The sequence below is a fragment of the Heterodontus francisci genome, chromosome 7 (assembly GCF_036365525.1).
Source record: "Heterodontus francisci isolate sHetFra1 chromosome 7, sHetFra1.hap1, whole genome shotgun sequence".
NCBI lineage: Eukaryota > Metazoa > Chordata > Chondrichthyes > Heterodontiformes > Heterodontidae > Heterodontus > Heterodontus francisci.
In genome coordinates, this window is record NC_090377.1 from 12,493,095 (window position 1) to 12,506,995 (window position 13,901).

Genomic DNA, 13,901 nt, shown 5'->3' on the forward strand with positions numbered 1-13,901 from the left:
GCTCAGCGAGCTCTGGATCTTTTCTCAAATTTGACTTTCAAATTCCTGGACTTCTCTGGATATCAAGATAACGTTTCTGCACTGTGCTACACTGTGTCTCTGACCTGCTCTCTGTTGCTTAAATTTTAAAGTAACTTACAGCCCTTCCCCCACTGCTGCTTCTCTGGCTTGACTGACAGGTTCTACCAGTTTTTCAGCTTCAGCTATGGTCTGTTTCTGGCCAGAGATACACTCTCCTGGGGCAAAGTACATTTCTCCAATGCTTCTAGATCTTACGGTGACCTCCAAATTCGCCACCATTTTTTTTTCTGCTCCGCAACTGATTCTGCACAACTCCTGGATCTCCATTCCCATGGAATTACCTCCAGTGAAATGCCCTCACTCTACCCTACAAGTAGCCTCTGGACTTCACTCACCCACCATCAAACTTGGACAACAGTTTGTCAACTCCACCCTTCCTACATTAACGTTATCCCACCACAGGACCTTTGACTTTTATTCTGGACTTTCTATTCGCCTGTTTGCTACCAGCTACATATATCCTGATTATTGCTATGTAACTTGTGTTTTTCCTGAGTCCATTTTTTAAAAATTCATTTGTGGCGTGTAGGTGTCTCTGGCATGGCTGGCATTTATTGTCCATCCCTAACTGACCCCTTGAACTGAGTGGCTTACTGGGCCATTGCAGAGGGCATTTTTTAAAGAGTCAACCAGATTGCTGTGGGTCTGGAGTCACAGGGGAAGGCAGTGGCGAGGGGGAGGCGATGGCGTAGTGGTATTGTCACTGGACTAGTAACCCAGAGACCTGGGGTATTGCTCTGGGGACATGGGTTCAAATCCCACCACAGCAGAAGGTGGAATTTGAATTTAATTATTAAAAATCTGGAATTAAAAAGCTAGTCTAATGATGGCCATGAAACCATTGTCAACTGTTGTAAAAATCCATCTGGTTCACTAATGTCCCTTAGGGAAGGAAACCCGCTGTCCTTACCTGGTCTGGCCTACATGTGACTCCAGGCCCACAGCAATGTGTTTAACTCTTACATGCCCTCTGAAATGGCCTAGCAAGCCACTCAGTTGTACCTAACTGCTACGAAGTCAATAAAAAGGAATGAATCCGGACGGACCACCCGGCATCAACTGAGGCACCGGAACCAACAACAGCAAACCCAGCCCTGTCGACCCTGCAAAGTCCTCCTTACTAACATCTGGGTGCTTGTGCCAAAGTTGGGAGAGCTGTCCCACAGACATAGTCATACTCATGGAATAATACCTTACAGACAATGTCCCAGACACTGCAATCACTATCCCTGGGTATGTCCTGTGAAGCTACAACACAGGACTATCTGCATGCCAAACTGCAGAAGCAGCATGCAATAGACAGAGCTAAGCGATCCCATAACCAACAATCAGATCTAAGCTCTGCAGTCCTGCCACATCCAGCCGTGAATGGTGGTGGACAATTAAACAAACTGGAAGAGGTGGCTCCACAAATATCCCCATCCTCAATGATGGGGGAGCCCAGCACATCAGTGCGAAAGATAAGGCTGAAGCATTTGCAACAATCTTCAGCCAGAAGTGCCAAGTTGATGATCCATCTCGGCCTCCTCCGAAAGTCCCCAGCATCACAGATGCCAGACTTCAGCCAATTCGATTCACTCCACGTGATATCAAGAAACGACTGAAGGCACAGGATATTGCAAAGGCTATGGGCCCTGACAATATTCCGGCAATAATACTGAAGACCTGTGCTCCAGAACTTGCCACACCCCTGGCCAAGCTGTTCCAGTACAGCTACAACACTGGCATCTACCCTGCAATGTGGAAAATTGCCCAGGTATGTCCTGTACACAAAAAGCAGGACAAGTCCAACCTGGCCAATTACTGCCACATCAGTTTACTCTCAATCATCAGTAAAGTGATGGAAGGTGTCATCAACAGTGCCATCAAGCAGCACTTGCTTAGCAATAACCTGCTCAGTGACACTCAGTTTGGGTTCCGCCAGGGCCACTCAGTTCCTGACCTCATTACAGCCTTGGTTCAAACATGGACAAAAGAGCTGAACTCAAGAGGTGAGGTGAGATTGACTGCCCTTGACATCAAGGCAGCATTTGACCGAGTATGGCATCAAGGAGCCCTAGTAAAACTGAGGTCAACAAGAATCAGGGGGAAAACCCTCTACTGGTTGGAGTCATACCGAGTGCAAAGGAAGATGGTTGTGGTTGTTGGAGGTCAAACATCTGAGCTCCAGGACATCACTGCAGGAGTTCCTTAGGGTAGTGTCCTAGGCCCAACCATCTTCAGCTGCTTAATCAATGACCTTTCTTTAATTATAAGGTCAGAAGTGGGGCTGTTCGCTGATGATTGCACAATGTTCAGCACCATTCATGACTCCTCAGATACTGAAGCAGTCGGTGTAGAAATGCAGCAAGACCTGGACAATATCCAGGCTTGGGCTGATAAATGGCAAGTAACATTCGCGCCACACAGGTGCCAGGCAATGACCATCTCCAACAAGAGAGAATCGAACCATCTCCCCTTGACATTCAACGGCATTACCATCGCTGAATCCCCCAATATCAACATCCTAGGGGTTACCATTGACCAGAAACTGAACTGCAGTAGCCATATAAATACCGTGGCTACAAGAGAAGGTCAGAGGCTAGGAGTCCTGCGGCGAGTAACTTACCTCCTGATTCCCCAAAGCCTGTCCACCATCTACAAGGCACAAGTCAGGAGTGTGATGGAATATTCTCCACTTGCCTGGATGGGTGCAGCTCCAACAACACTCAAGAAGCAGCCTGCTTGATTGGCACCCCATCTACAAACATTCACTCCCTCCACCACTGACGCACAGTTGCAGCAGTGTGTACCATCTACAAGATGCACTGCAGCAACGCACCAAGGCTCTTTAGACAGCACCTTCCAAACTTGCGACCTCTACCAACTAGAAGGACGAGGGCAGCAGATGCATGAGAACACCACCACCTGCAAGTTCCCCTCCAAGTCACACACCATCCTGACTTGGAACTATATCGCCGTTCCTTCACTGTCGCTGGGTCAAAATCCTGGAACTCCCTTCCTAACAGCACTGTGGGTGTACCTACCTCACATGGCCTGCAGCGGTTCAAGAAGGCAGCTCACCACCACCTTCTCAAGGGCAATTAGGGATGGGCAATAAATGCTGGCATAGCCAGTGATGCCCACATCCCATGAATGAATAAGATGTAGGCCAGACCAGGTAAGGACAGCAGGTTTCCTTCTCTAGGGAACATTCGTGAACCAGATGGGTTTTTAAACAGCAATTGATAACAGTTTTATGATCACCACTAGACTAGCTTTTTAATTCCAGATTTATTCATGGAATTCAAATTTCACCATCTACCATGGTGGGAATCAAACCCATCAGTATGACCACTAGGGATAAGCGTGACAATCTCCTCCCCAGCCAACTCACACCCCCACCCTCTGCCAGTGCTGACCTGTGGACTTTGTCAGCAGATCAGCCCAACTCCACATCTCCCTCCAGAATGTCTGTTCACTTGTGAACAAAGCCCTTGCCATCCATGAGCCTGTTGGGGATTATTGCATCAACATCATGGCCTTGATGGAAACCTGGCTGATGAGTGGTGACACCTTCCCCATAAATGAAACCCCCCACCTGGCTGTATCTTCCATCACTTGTCCTCCCAGACCGGGACTGGCTCTTATCACCAAATCACACCTGGGTCTGTTCCTCTACTCCTCTGTTGCTTTCTCCTCCATTGAGCAACTCTCTTGCTCCACCCCTCTTACCTCTCATTTAAAATCCTCATTCTCTACCACCCTTCCAGTACCATCAACATTTTTTCACCGGGATATCTTCACTGCTTTTCTCCCTCAGCCTCTACACCAAACAATTTCTCATCCTCACTAATTTCAACCTCCATTTCGATTCATCATGCTCTCTCTCTCTCTCTCCTCTGCATTCATTACCCTCCTGTCTTTCCTTAATCTTGCCTTCCATACAAGCTCCCCAATCCATATTCACGACCACCCCCTCGACCTTGTCATCTCAGTAGTGGTCTCACTACTCCCATCGTATCCATCACGATAAGCCCATCTCTCATCACTTCCTTATATCACTCTGAACCCACAACTCCTTGCCCCTTCCAACCCTACTTCCTTCCATGTCCACCTCTGGAAAAATCTCTCTCTCAATTCACTTACAACTGTCCTTTCAAAATAGCTGCTCTCTAGCCTTTGTGACCTTCCGTTCACCATGACATCGTTGAGTTACTGATCTACTCAACCACACCCTCACTTCCACCTTTGATGCCCTAGTCCCCATCAAAAGCATTACCCTCTCACCCTGGCCCTTCCCTCAGTTTGGCCCTTGCCTCCGCTTCCTTAAGTCCAAGGGATGCTGACTTGAAAGGATATGGAATGCTTTCCTTTATTGGCTGAGCTATAACGTACAAAAGCGAGGATGGAATGCTGGAACTGTATAAAACACTGGTTAGGCCACAGCTGGAATATTGCTTACAGTTCTGGTCACCACATTACAGGAAGGACATAATTGCTCTGGAGACATTACAGATGAGATTTACAAGAATGTTGCCAGGGCTTGAAAGTTGCAGCTATGAGGAACGGCTAGGCTAGGGTTGTTTTCCTTAGAACAGAGGAGGCTGAGGGGTGACTTAATAGAGGTGTACAAAATTATGAGGGGCCTAGATAGAGTAGACAGGAAGGACCTGCTTCCCCTAGCGGAGAGGTCAATTACCAGGGGGGCACAGATTTAAGGTGATTGGTAGAAGGATTAGAGGGGACATGAGGGAAAAACGTTTTCACCCAGAGGGTGGTGGGTGTTTGGAATTCACTGCCAGGAATGGTGGTGGAGGCAGAAACCCTCAATTCTTTTAAAAGTTACCTGGACATGCACCTGAAGTGCTGTAACCTGCAAGGCTATGGACCAGGCGCTGGAAGGTAGATTGGGCGGCTAGTTTTTTCGGCCGGCACAGACACGATGGGCTGAATGGTCTCCTTCTGTGCCGCAATTTTTCTTTGGTTCTATGATATGACAGACTGGCTGGAGAACATAATACAGTCTCAGGTCCTGCTCTCATCTGCCAAAACTGTTTACCATTCTAGGATCGTCCTGGAATTCCAGGAAGTTCCCCGGCTTCTTTTCTCTAAAGCAAACTGTCTTATTAAACCCCTCTCCCCCGTTTCCTTCGCCCTCAAGTGCAAGGAGCATGAACTTCTTTGTCACTGACTGAAATCATCCAATCAGCTGCCTCTGCCGCTTCTCTCCCTTCCCTTAGCCCATTAGGCCAAACTTCCTCTAAAGCTCACTCCAGCCCTAACCATAGAAACATAGAAAATAGGAGCAGGAATAGGCCATTCGGCCCTTCGAGCCTGCTCCGCCATTCATTATGATCATGGCTGATCATCCAATGCAGTAACCTGTTCCCGCTTTCTCACCATGTCCTTTGATCCCTTTCGCACCCCCCCCCCCCCACCTTTAGCCCTGAATTAGCAACTTTTAATTTCTTCCCATCTCCCCTCATGTCCTCTCCAAGCTCATCTTGTCCATGAGACCCACCTCCTGCTCCCTCGACCCTATTCCCACGAAACTGCTGACCCAACTTCCCTTCCTGGCCCCCACGTTAGCTGATATTGCTAATGGTTCTCTCTGCTCGGATACTGTACCCTCCTCATTAAACTCTGCCATCATCACTCCTCTCCTCCAAAGAAAACCCTTGACCCCTCTGTCCTTTCAAACCACTGCTCCATCTCCAACGTCCTTTCCTCTCCAAAGTCCTCCAATCCCCCAGGTTTCTATCTCTGCCACAGTACCGAAACAGCTCTTACCAAAGTCACAAATGACATCCTACGTGACTGTGACAGAGGTAAACTATTCCTCCTCATCCTTCTCAACCTGTCTGCAGCCTTTGACACGTTTGACCACACCATCCTCTTCCAATGCCTTTCCATCATTGTCCAACTGGGTGGGACTGTACTCGTCTGGTTCCATTCTTAACTATCTAATCATAGCCAGAGAATCACCTGCAATGGCTTCTCTTCCAACTCCTTCATCAAGGATCTATCCTTGGCTCTCTCCTATTCTCATCTACATACTGCCCTTTGGTGACATCATCCAAAAACACAGCATCAGTTTCCACGTGCACGCTGTGACACCCAGCTCTACCTCACCACCACTTCTTTCGATCCCTACACTGTCTCTAAATGGTCAGACTGCTTGACCAACATCCAATACTGGATAAGCAGAAATTTCCTCTAAATAAATATCGGGAAGACTGAAGCTATTGTCTTTGGTCCCCGTCACAAACTCTGTTCCTTAGCCACCAATTCCATCCCTCTCATTGGCAGTTGTCTGAGACTGAAGCAGACTATTTGCAACCTTGGTGTTATATCTGTCCCCACGAGGAGCTTCCAACCACATATTCGCAGCATCACGATGATAGCCTATTTCCACCTCAGTAACGTCGCTCAACTCCACCCCTATCTCACTCTATCTACTGCTGAAACCCTCATTCATGCCTTCATTATCTCTAGACTTGACTATTCTAACAAACTCCTGGCTGGCTTCCCACATTCTACCCTCCGTAAACTTGAGGTCATCCAAAACTCTGCTGCCTGTGTCATAGCTCTCACCAAATCCCATTCACTTATCACACCTGTGCTCTCTGACCTCCATTGACTCTCAGTTAAGCAACACCTTGATTTTAAAATTCTCATCCTTGTTTTCAATTCCCTCCATGACCTTGTCCCTCCCTAACTCTGTAACCTCCTCCAGCCCCACAGCCCTCTGTGCTCCTCCAATTCTCACCTTTTGAGCAGCCCCGACTTTCATCTTTCCACCATTGGTAGCTGTGTCTTCAGCTGCCTGGGCCCATTGTAGGTGATTCTCTGGCTATGATTAGATAGTTAAGAATGGAACCAGACCAATGTCGTCCCACCCAGCTGGATGATGGTGGAAAGGCATTGGAGGAGGATGGTGTGGTCAAACGTGTCAAAGGCTGCAAACAGGTCGAGAAGGATGAGGAGGAATAGTAAACTGGACCCTAAGCTCTGGAATTTCCTTCCTCTCCACCTCTCTCTATCTTTAAAACCCACCTCTTTGACCGCCTTTGGTGGCCTGTCCTTATATGTCATATGTGGCTCAGTGTTAAATGTTTGATGATGTTTCTTTGAAACGCCTTGGGACGTTTTACCACATTTAAGATACTATATAAATAGTTGTTGTTGTTTTTGTGATAGGGTAGCGAGTTGGCAGCCCATTTAACATAGAAACTCACGGTATAGAAGGAGGCCATTCTTCCCATTTTTATTTCCGTTACTGATTCACTATCGCCCATTTTACACTGTTGCACAAAGTCAAGATCTATCCTACCCATGAGTCACACAAACCATATTTGAAATAAAAAGAGATTTAAAATTAGTCTTTGCTTTACGTTAGCCTTGGTATAGTGGCTAGCACACTTGCTTGAGTTAGGAGGTCATGGGTTCAACTCCCACACCAGAGACTTGAGCACAAAAATCCAGGCAGACAATCCCCGTGCAGTACTGAGGGCGTGCTGCACTGTCAGAGGTAACATCTTTCTGATGAGATGTTAAACAGAGGCCCACGTTGACGGAAAAGATCCCATGGCCGCTATCTCACAAGAAAGAATAGGAGTTCTCCCTAATGTCCTGGGCCAATATTGATCCCTCAATCAATACCACTAAAAAGCAGATTATCTGCCCATTATCACATTGCTGTTTGAGGGATCTTGCTGTGTGCAAATTGATTGCCACATTTCCTATATTACAATAGGGACTACACTTCAAACAGTGCTTAATTGGCTCTAAAGCACTTTGGGGTGTCCAGAGGTTTTGGAAGGTGCTATATAAATGCATGTACTTTCTTTGGTTATCAGGCCCAGTTTATTGATTGTGACAGTCAGTGTGACTCTCCCTCCTCCTCGCTGTTGCTGGGAAGCCTAGTTTTGTTTAAGGTAGGCATAGAAACCGTAGGAACCTCAGTGCCATGCAGTCGGCTCTAAATGCAGTATTGACACGGCCTCCCCTTCCCTCCCCTCCCCTCCACTCCACATCATCTCCAGCCAGCAACATTACCCTCCCCCACTGTGCTTTCAAGTATTGCTTCTTGAACCTACACTGGTGTGTACTATTACTCCTTTGTTGCTTGAAGAGATCCTAAAGTCCTAAATATTTAGTTACAAAACACCATTAAGTACTTGCTATTCAGTTGCACATTCCTTTGCTTCAGTGGGGCTGTGTTAAAGGATGATTGTAATTGGGTGTCAGACGGGTGGAAAGAGAGGGAAGAAGAGGCGGGAATCTGTTTCTGTGCTGCAAATACTTTGTAATTATATGTAGCCAACTCCACCAGAAAGACAGATTATCTGGCCATGTCTCATGGTAGTTTGAGGGAAGTTAGTTGGGTGCAAGATGACTGCAATGTTTGCCTCAATAAAAGTTGCTTTGTGGCAAAAATAATTCTTTATTGAGAAGCACTGAAACGTTATGATAATTTGACAAGGTTGCAATTAAATACTCATAAGTGAGCTGGAAGTAGCCAAATTCATTGCCTCAATAAGGCACTTAAATGTGTGAGTCAGTGTGAAATCAGAGTGTGGAATGCCACAGAGATGAGTTACTGACTCGGAATATAAAGATATGTTTTTCATGAGTAAATCTATTAAAAGCAACTCCAAGAGGGTCAAACTCCTGCACAGATCACGAGGGAATCCTTTGACCAAGCCACGGGATTGCAGCAAGACGGACTTGCATTTCTATAGCACCTTTCACAACCTCAGGATGTCCCAAAGTGCTTTACAGTAATTGAAGTACTTTTGATGTGCAGTCACTGTTGTAAAGTAGGAAATGCCGCAGCTAATTTGTGCACAGCAAGATCCAACAAACATCAATGTGATCATCTGTTTTAAGTGATGTTGGTTGAGGGATAAATATAGGACACTACGGATATCACCCCCCACCACCCCCCAGTCTTCATTGAAGAAGTGCTCATGGGATCTTTTACATCCACCTGACAGGGTCTTGGTTTAATGTCTCATCTGAAAGATGGCACCTCCGACAGTTCAGTGCTCCCTCAGTACTGCACTGTCAGACTAGATTATGTGCTCAAGTCTCTGGATTGGGGTTTGAACCCACAACCTTCTGACCCAAAGGGGAGAGAACGGACACCTGCAGCTGAAACACAATAAAATAAACAATTCATATTGAACTGCTGTAAAACAATCATAAGAAATAGGAGTAGGCCATTCGGCCCTTTGAGCCTGCTCTGCCTTTTAATAAGATCATGGATGATTTCTACCTCAACTCCACCTTCCTGCTCTATCCCATCTCCTTGGTTCCCACAGTACCTAAAAATGTATTGACCTGTTTTTCAATGACTGAGCATCCACAACTCTCTGGGGTAGAGAATTCCAAAGATTCATAACCCCTTTGAGTGAAAAAAAACAGTCCAAAATGGGTGACCCTTTATTCTGAGATTGTGACCTCTAGTTCTAGACTCCCCAGCCAGGGGAACATCTTCCTAGCATCTACCCTGTCAAGCCCCCTAAGAATTTTTACGTTTCAATGCGATCCCCTCTCATTCGTCTAAACTATAGGGAATGTAATCTTCGTCTACTCAATCTCTCCTCGTAGGACAATCCCTCATCCCAGGAATCAGTCTAGTGAGCCTTCATTGCACTCTGAAGGCACGGATATCCTTCATTACGTAGGGGGGATCAAAACGGTACACAGTACTCCAGGTGTAATTGTAGCAAACCTTCTTTACTCTTATATTCCAATCCATTTGTAATAAAGGTTAACATACCATTTGCATTCCTAATTGTTTGCTGTACCTGCAAGTTAACTAGCTGATTTAATGGACACGTGTTAAACTCCTGGAAGCTTGTTACGTAAGGACAATGCTGGAACCTATGTTTACTCAGTTTCACATTTATTGTGCAGAATAAAAAGGATTACAAACATGTAGCTCCTCACTCAAACCCTTCCCCAGTCTCAGTGAGTGTCTGTTTACAAGTGCTCAACTCAGACCCCAATTAACACCCTTCGCTTGCATATAATCAAATCATTGACACACAATTAACAGATTCCCTTCTTTCTTTTACAATACAACTCGGATTAAAATACTCAAACATTTCAAAATAAATTCCAATTATGCACAATGTATTAACATGCTCAAAGAACATTTCAATAAATCAAAATAAATTCCAGATTGAGTACAAAGTATTACATTGTGAGACGCCCCTCCCCTAACGCCCCTACCAATTTCTTTGTTTCACAAAGAAATGCTAGTACAATCGGATAGCTGATGACGTGCATCTACCCATTTAAGTTTGGAGATGTCCTTTCTCTCCAGCATTTGTTTCAATCCAGCGAGGTCAATACATAGTCTTTTCTCACTCACACTTTTTGTAGAGTGTTCTTTCTTTTTTCTTTCTTTCTTTTGGGCCTCCTTATCTCGAGAGACAATGGGTAAGCGCCTGGAGGTGGTCAGTGGTTTGTGGAGCAGCGCCTGGAGTGGCTATAAAGGCCAATTCTAGAGTGACAGACTCTTCCACAAGTGCTGCAGAGAAATTTGTTTGTCGGGGCTGTTGCACAGTTGGCTCTCCCCTTGCGCCTCTGTCTTTTTTCCTGCCAATTACTAAGTCTCTTCTACTCGCCACATTTTAGCCCTGTCTTTATGGCTGCCCGCCAGCTCTGGCAAACGCTGGCAACTGACTCCCACGACTTGTGATCAATGTCACAGGATTACATATCGCGTTTGCAGACGTCTTTAAAGCGGAGACATGGACAGCCAGTGGGTCTGATACCAGTGGCGAGCTCGCTGTACAATGTGTCTTTGGGGTTCCTGCCATCTTCCATGCAGCTCACATGGCCAAGCGATCTCAAGCGCCGCGGACTCAGTAGTGTGTACAAGCTGGGGATGTTGGCCGCCTCGAGGACTTCTGTGTTGGAGATACGGTCCTGCCACCTGATTCCAAGTATTCTCCGGAGGCTACGAAGATTGAATGAATTGAGACGTCGCTCTTGGCTGACATACGTTGTCCAGTCCTCGCTGCCATAGAGCAAGGTACTGAGGACACAGGCCTGATACACTCGGACTTTTGTGTTCCGTGTCAGTGCGCCATTTTCCCACACTCTCTTGGCCAGTCTGGACATAGCAGTGGAAGCCTTACCCATGCGCTTGTTGATTTCTGCATCTAGAGACAGGTTACTGGTGATAGTTGAGCCTAGGTAGGGGAACTCTTGAACCACTTCCAGAGCGTGGTCGCCAATATTGATGGATGGAGCATTTCTGACGTCCTGCCCCATGATGTTCGTTTTCTTGAGGCTGATGGTTAGGTCAAATTCATTGCAGGCAGCCGCAAACCTGTCGATGACACTCTGCAGATACTCTTCAGTGTGGGATGTTAAAGCAGCATCGTCAGGAAAGAGGAGTTCCCTGATGAGGACTTTCCATACTTTGGACTTCATTCTTAGACGGGCAAGGTTGAACAACCTGCCACCTGATCTTGTGTGGAGGAAAATTCCTTCTTCAGAGGATTTGAACGCATGTGAAAGCAGCAGGGAGAAGAAAATCCCAAAAAGTGTGAGTGCGAGAACACAGCCCTGTTTCACGCCACTCAGGATAGGAAAGGGCTCTGATGAGGAGCCACCATGTTGAATTGTGCCTTTCATATTGTCATGGAATGAGGTGATGATACTTAGTAGCTTTGGTGGACATCCGATCTTTTCTAGTAGTCTGAAGAGACCACGTCTGCTGACGAGGTCAAAGGCTTTGGTGAGATCAATTAAAGCAATGTAGAGGGGCATCTGTTGTTCACGGCATTTCTCCTGTATCTGATGAAGGGAGAACAGCATGTCAACGGTCGATCTCTCTGCACGAAAGCCACACTGTGCCTCAGGGTAGATGTGCTTGGCCAGCTTCTGGAGCCTGTTCAGCGCGACTCGAGCAATGACTTTCCCCACTATGCTGAGCAGGGAGATTCCACGGTAGTTGTTGCAGTCACCACGGTCACCTTTGTTTTTATAGAGGGTGATGATATTGGCATCGCGCATGTCCTGTGGTACTGCTCCCTCGTCCCAGCACAGGCAAAGCAGTTCATGTAGTGCTGAGAGTATAGCAGGCTTGGCACTCTTGATTATTTCAGGGGTAATGCTGTCCTTCCCAGGGGCTTTTCCGCTGGCTAGAGAATCAATGGCATCACTGAGTTCCGATTTGGTTGGCTGTATGTGCAGCTCATCCATGACTGGTAGAGGCTGGGCTGCATTGAGGGCAGTCTCAGTGACAGCATTCTCCCTGGAGTACAGTTCTAGGTAGTGCTCAACCCAGCGGTCCATTTGTTTGCGTTGGTCAGTGATTATGTCCCCGATTTAGATTTGAGGGGGGCGATCTGTCCCAAAAAGATTATCCACAAAACATTCAATGGGTCTGCAGTTTGTCCCTTGTTCAGAATATCCTCCAAAATATTTGACAAATAGAACCCCATGTCCACTGCCTCCACATGACCCAGCTAAAGGGCTTTTAACAACCCGTGTTATTTTCTTCGCCTCCCAAGCTAAAGGACAACAACATTTCCCCCCCCCCCGCATCAGAAATATTATGAAGCCAGCTGTACTCAAATACCCAACAGCAATAATTAGCATGTGAAGCATCACTAAAAATTAGCTTCATGTTCTTTGGGTCACCCAAGGATGGGAACTTCACTACACATTACACTAGATTTAGTTTTTTCAATGTTTTATTTGCCCTTAAAACATTCCCAAATTTTGGATGTTTCATCATTGTGCTTAACTCCAGGCCTAGTCTTAGAGCACAACCAGTTCACCCAAGTACCTACTCGGGGCAATTGGCCTTTGGATGCGATAGCTCTTTCCTGAGCATCATGATCGGTCACATTACTATCCAACTCTTTATCTACTATATTCTGTGCCTCAGGACCTTCATCACAAAACACAGGAATATTTGAGGTACAAGGTGCCTCTTTTCCCTCAATCAGCTGCTCAGATTTTGTAATCAACCCCGATTAATTGTGAGGAATGAAACCTAACAGTTTGATTTCCATGCTTGATAACCACTGTCTTACCAGCACAACCGATTACCTTACCAGGACCCTTCCATTCATAATGGCCCTCTGTTATAATACACCAAATCTCTTGAATTAAATTCTGCCTCAGATGGCCTAATGATGCCTCCGAGCCCTGTGAATTTTCTCAAAGACCTCAGCCTTGATGAAAGTCAGTCGCTTTGCATGTCATAGAGAGATACAGCACTGAAAACAAGCCCTTTGGCCCACCAAGTCTGTGCCAACCAACAATCACCCATTTATACTAATCCTACATTAATCCCATATTCCCTACCACATCCCCACCATTCTCCTACCACCTACCTACACCAGGGGCAATTTACAATGGCCAATTTACCTATCAACCTGCAAGTCTTTGGCTGTGGGAGGAAACCGGAGCACCTGGCAGAAACCCACACGGTCACAGGGAGAACTTGCAAACTCCGCACAGGCAGTACCCAGAATCAAACCCGGGTCACTGGAGCTGTGAGGCTGTGGTGCTAACCACTGCGCTGCCCTTAAAGCATTCAAATATGTCGAAACAAAATGGAACTAATTGCAGTATCTTCTGGAACAGGAGGACTGTCACACAGTACACAAGGCAATTTGGGATTCTGCCCATAGACCAATTGTTAGGGACCATATCCTCCAACCGTTTGAAGCAAAGTCTTTGCATGAACTGCTCATGCCTGGGCAGTAGTCAACTTGCAGTTTGGCTGGTCAGCTAAGATTTTATGTAACATTTCATCAACCACTGCGTGATTCCTTTCACAAAACCCATTGCTGAAAAGG